Consider the following 6,000-nt stretch of genomic DNA (forward strand, 5'->3'; position numbering starts at 1 on the left):
ACTGAAGTCGTTAGACTACATATCTAACCGTGGGAGTATAGAACAAACGGGCAAGCGCAATTATTCACTTACCCAACTTGGAGGATCATACATAGTAAATCCGGCATGCGGATTGATGCGGAGGAATTCCTCCTGTTCTCCCTTATACAAAGAGGATAAGATCTTTACTAAGGCGGCGGCTGAGGCCGGCCCCTTACGACCGTAACGTGTGGCATCATCCTCCCCGTTGAAATCCCACATGAGGTGGCCTCTATATTGAAGCGGCTGCACCCCCCGCATAATGCATGCGGCCATGACTCCAATCATGGTTAGTCCGGAATGAGCCAACAGTCTTATCCGGCCCATCAGGGAAAGGACGTCTCTGTCACTTTCTCTCTGAGAGCTCCGCGGACGCCAGCTCAAGCGTTTCTTCAATGGAGCACTGTTGAACTCAGGGAGACCGACCCGGATAGGGTCCGGTAGCGGGACGTCATCTATGTAAAACCATTCCGAAGGCCAGTCCTCGGACGCCTTCTTTGGGGTTCCGGATAGGTATCCGGTCCCGGCGATGCGCCATACTTCGGCTCCGCCCACTTGATATATAGACCCCTTTTCAGAACGGGGCACCAGGAAGAATAACCTCTTCCATAGCGCGAAATGAGCCTCAACGCCTAAAAATAGCTCGCAAAGGGCGACGAAACCCGCAATGTGCAATACGGAGGCGGGCGTGAGATTGTGCAGCTGGAGGCCGTAGAACTCCAGAAGCCCGCAGAGAAATGGGTGAATTGGAAATCCCAGTCCCCTTATTAGATAGGGGACGAGGCACACCCGCTCTCCTTTAGAAGGATTGGGGGTGCTCTCCGCTTGTTTTCCGCCATTATAGGTGGCGAGACCGGCTCGGACCGGGACCATGTATGCCTGAGGGAGGAATCCCTTGGCCTGAAGTGACGCTAACATGCTATGCGGGATGGTGCAACTCTCCCAGTCCCCGGGTTTGGGACCGGAGGGCGAGGGGAGGAGCTGCGACGGCTGGTCATGTTGGAATGGACCTTGGCTAGATGCGCTCTGATGATAACTCGCGGAAAGGAGAAGATGTGGTTTGGACCTAAATCCTCATCCCGTTAAATAGGCAGCTCGTTTATACGTCTAGGGGTCTGGATGTAAAAACGCCCCGGCTTTTCGCATTTGTTTGAACACATGGAAGACGGCTGTTATTGGGCATGGAAGCCGAGGAGCACTACATTGCAAAAATCGGACATTATTCCTACAGGTACACAAGACTTCGAGAAGAACCTGCCTTGCAATGCCGAACAATCTGCGCTCCGAACTTGTCGTCAATCAAGCCTGGTTCGAGGGCTACTGAGGGAGTCCTGGATTAGGGGGTGTTCGGGTAGCCAGACTATACCTTCGACCGGACTCCTGGACTATGAAGATACAAGATTGAAGACTTCGTCCCGTGTCCGGATGGGACTTTCCTTGGCGTGGAAGGCAAGCTTGGCGATGCGGATATTCAAGATCTCCTACTATTGTAACCGACTCTGTGTAACCCTAACCATATCTGGTGTCTATATAAACTGGAGGGTTGTAGTCCATAGGAAATCAACTCCATATACAACAATCATACCATAGGCTAGCTTCTAGGGTTTAGCCTCCTTGATCTCGTGGTAGATCTACTCTTGTACTACCAATATCATCAATATTAATCAAGCAGGAGTAGGGTATTACCTCCATCCATCGAGAGGGCCCGAACCTGGGTAAAACAAAGTGTTCTCTGCCTCCTGTTACCATCCGTCCTAGACGCACAGTTCGGGACCCCCTACCCGAGATCCGCCAGTTTTGACATCGACAACCGCCAACGGTGGGTGTGCAACTGACGGAGGGGTCGCTTGCTGCTGAGGTGCCGGCCTGCGTACACCCAGGTGCATTAAGCTCCAATACCCGTGCCAGCGTCGGAGACACCAATACCGCCTTCACCGGAGACACCAATGACGCCGCCTGCGCGTTGTGCGAGTAGCTGGCCGTGAAGCTGGGAATCGGGGTCGGCCCTTGTTGGCCGCTCGCAATCCACGTCGTCAGCCCATGAATCAAGATAGGCATAATGCCGGTGAGCATCGATCCTAGTTGTTGTTGCACTTGCTCTTGGACAATCTCTGGAATCCGTGCCACTTGTGCCTTGTGTTCTAGAACCTCAGGCGATTGGCTTTCCGAGCTGGTCTTTCTCTCTTTCGCCCAGAAGCGTTATAGTATGACGACCATTTTATGGACAAGCCTTTGCCAGCCACACGACCAGCTGACGATGACTTACTAAGCTTATCCTTGTTTTTCATTACGTTCAACGCCCTATTTAGAGTGTTGTCCCAAGGGGTGCTCTAAGATGACCCCGCTCTACTGCTTTCAGTCTCCTGCGCTAGAACAATCTCAAGCCCCCTGGTCTTCAGATCCTTGGTAAGGTCCTTTGTTACTGGGTCCTCCTTGTACCGGGCCCTGACATAGTTCCTGGTCTGCTTGTCACGGTATTTCTCGAAGCGGGGCGGTAGGCCTTGCTCGGCACGCTCCGCGTCCTCCTTGTCCCATATAGGCTCCGCCACTCTGTAACCGCCGGGACCGAGTTTGTGTTCCCCTAAGTTCAATTCCCGCATTTCTTTCCCCCACTAACTTGATTCGGAGGTTGCGCTGCTCTCGCACTTGATCTTGAACTCCTTGTAGTCATCTTTGCTGATCAAAGGATTTTTCACCTTGATCTTCTCATAACTATCACCTTTTTTCAATCATTCTCTTCACCGCGCTTTTCCAAGTAGACAGGGTCGTGCTCATCCTTGTGAGGGCGGCACTGTTCACTTTATTCCCTGAGAGGCATGTGTTTACAAATTCAGCGGGGAACTTGTATCGTTCGTGCAGCTTCGTGAAGAGGAGGTTGCACAAATTCCCTCGGTCCTTATGCCTTAGGTTCTCGGTGTTGATCGAGACGGTGCTCCGGAGAATGCACCCGAGCTGAACCTAGTAGCCCTTGACTATTTGTTTGGGCTCCGTTTGATTCCCGTCGGAGTCCACTTGAGTAAATTCCTCTTTGACGGTGCGGAGCGTGTTCGGGTGCCGGTCCTTCCGTTACCTCTTCATTTGGCTGCCATCTGTGCATGCGCTGCCATCATCAGTGGTGGCATCCTTGGCGGCAGCATCAGTGGTGGCATCCTCGGCGGCAGCATCAGTGGTGGCATCCTCGGCGGCACCATCAGTGGTGTCATCCCCGATGCCACTAGGGGTTGTGTAGTCAGGATCGATGTCTTCCGCGATGACCTCATAGCGGTGTGGTTGTTCCTCCATCTCCTGGGACAGCTCCCAGAATTGCTTGCCGCCCGAACCGCCGGCCTCATTGTTGTGGGCCATGTTTCGCTCTAAATAGGAAAAAAGTTGGTCAAAAAGTTGGTTATTGTCAAGGAACAAGATCATGGTCTCATCATTTAGGGTTTGTCGACGCCGAGGCATCCTAAAATCTAAGCTTTTATCATTTAGGGTTTGTCGACGACGAGGCACCCTAAAAGCCTAAGCTTTCATCATTTAGGTTCTTATCGACACCGAGGCACCCTAAAAGCCAAGGTTTTATCATTTAGTGTTTGTCGACGCCGAGGCCCATGCATAACACAAGAGGCAGTTGATCCTACTTAATTAAGTACTAAGATACCCCAGCCCATGCATTAGTAAGAAGTACCCCATATGTCCGATTTTTAGCAAAGTCATGCTACAATTCACGGAAAATTTCAGCATGACCTTTGCTGAAAATAGGACATATGGAGTACCCGAATTTTCCAGAACGGAAGTTAATCGACATTCCGGCAAACTCAAGGGCCTCTCGTGGTACCTGCAAAATCATTACCCCACCCCCACCCAGCTGCAACCCCACAACACCCCACAATATCATCACGACACGATAGTCGGAGACAAAACCCCCCAATATCATCAAAATACTCCCAATATCATCAAAATGCTCATCCAGTAGCAACATCTTTCATACATGATCAGTAGTCATGTACCAAATTTTTATTTAAACAGAATTTGCAAATCACCAAGAGCTCTACTAGTTTCAGACTAGATTTACACTAAATACACTAGAGTATTTGACCAGTAGTCAGTTACATTTACACTAGAATGAAGAAATTGTTGCATCACTAGACTAAAGAAATTGTGTTGTTAGTTAGGGACTGAAGAAAATGTGTTGCAGATTTTGATTTGCTTGCTGATCTTCGGTTAACTCGATAGAAGAGTTTTGTACTGATTCAGTTAACTGACAGCAAGTAACAGCATATTCTAACAGCAATAGTTTCAGAGTACTACTCCAAAATCCTCCTAGTTGTAGCTCACCTAAATGGTTGAATTCAAAGAACTGAAGTGGCCTTTGGTGATTGAGAGCTTAAAATTTCCAACAATCTGAACAAACAAAGTAAAAAGGATCAGTATCTCATTTTGGCTGATTTATTCTTCATAAGCATAGGCTTTGTTTGTTGGAAACTAGCCTGTGAAACTGAAATTTAACAGTAAACTGAATTACTGTCATTTAAGAGTAAACTGAATTTTAAACTGAGTACTGAAGTAAACTTGCTGGAGTACAAATTTATGCATTACTCCATATTTTTTGAAATACCTACTGCTATGTGCTATGTCAACAGGGCTACTCCAGTGCACATCACTGCCCAGAGTAAACTGAAACCCACTCTTCTCTATCTACCCAAGGCTATATATGTTTGGAGGGGATTGTGAGGGATATTATGGGTGCACCAGATAATCTATCAGCCATATATCGATAAGAACGATTGTTGCTGCCTATGAAGCACAACACAGATGTATGGCGTGAACAAATTCAATCTACAATGAGACTAAAGCATCTAGAAGATCAAAGTAATCATGTACAATTGCAAAAAAATTCATTTGTTTAAGAATGTTTGGCACTTTAACTAGAATCATGCATTGTTGCAAAGTTGCTCCTATACAGTATAACATCTAAAAGATGGAGATCACAGAGTTGCATCTGAAAGATGGGTTGGATCAAGGAAAAAAATGGGGGCGAGGGGGAAGATGGAATCGGGGGCTCGGTACCTGCGGCGGCTGCGGCTGGAGAACGGCGCCGTCGACAAACTCGAGGGCGGGGGCACCGGATGCTCCTCTCATTGATGGGGGAGGGGAGGGGCTGGAGGCAATCCCTAGCCGCCAAGCGCATGAGTGCTGCAGCTAGGTGGAGTAACCTCTGTTGGAAACGACGGAGCAGGTTGCCGGCGTCGTGGTTGGTGAGGAGAGCGCGAGGAAGAGCGCCCCGTGCACGATGAGCACCAGGTGGCCGGCGTCGTGGTCGATGGCGGAGAGGCTGTCGGCGACGGCGAGGTCGTGGAGGCGTCGGCGATGGCAGAGCTGCAGTGGTGGGGGGCGCGGGGGCGGCGGCGTCGTGGGTCGGGGCAGAGCTAGGGGGAAGTGGATCTGGCGAGAGGGAGGGACAAAGGGGTCGGGCGAGTTAGAGCTAGTGGGGAAGATTTCTAATGGCGCACCCCAAAGCGGTGCGCCATTAGAATGTTTTTTTAGATAGCAATGGCGCACTACCCGAGCGGTGTGCCATTAGAATGCTTTTTTAGATAGCAATGGCGCACTACACGAGCGGTGCGCCATTAGAATGTTTTTTTAGATGGCAATGGCGCACCCCCGAGCGGTGCGCCATTAGTATGTTTATTATTATTATTATTTTATGTTGCTATTTTTTAATATTTTTTATAAAAACAGTAATAATTTTATTATAAAACAGTAATAATTTTTTTATGAATATGAAAAAATATTATCAAATTTTTTATTTGAAAATATCATCAAATGGGGGTGCTCGGCGGCGATGGAGCGAGGGAGGGTGCGGGCCAGGGGTGCTCAGCGGCGGTGGGTCGTCGGCAGCGGGGGAGCGGGGGAGGGTCCAGGCCGGGGGTCCTCGGCGGCGGTGGAGCGGGCCGGGGAGGGTGCGGTGGGTCGGCGATGGTGGTGGAGCGGGGGAGGGTG

This window comes from Triticum dicoccoides, chromosome 6A (assembly GCF_002162155.2).
Source record: "Triticum dicoccoides isolate Atlit2015 ecotype Zavitan chromosome 6A, WEW_v2.0, whole genome shotgun sequence".
NCBI lineage: Eukaryota > Viridiplantae > Streptophyta > Magnoliopsida > Poales > Poaceae > Triticum > Triticum dicoccoides.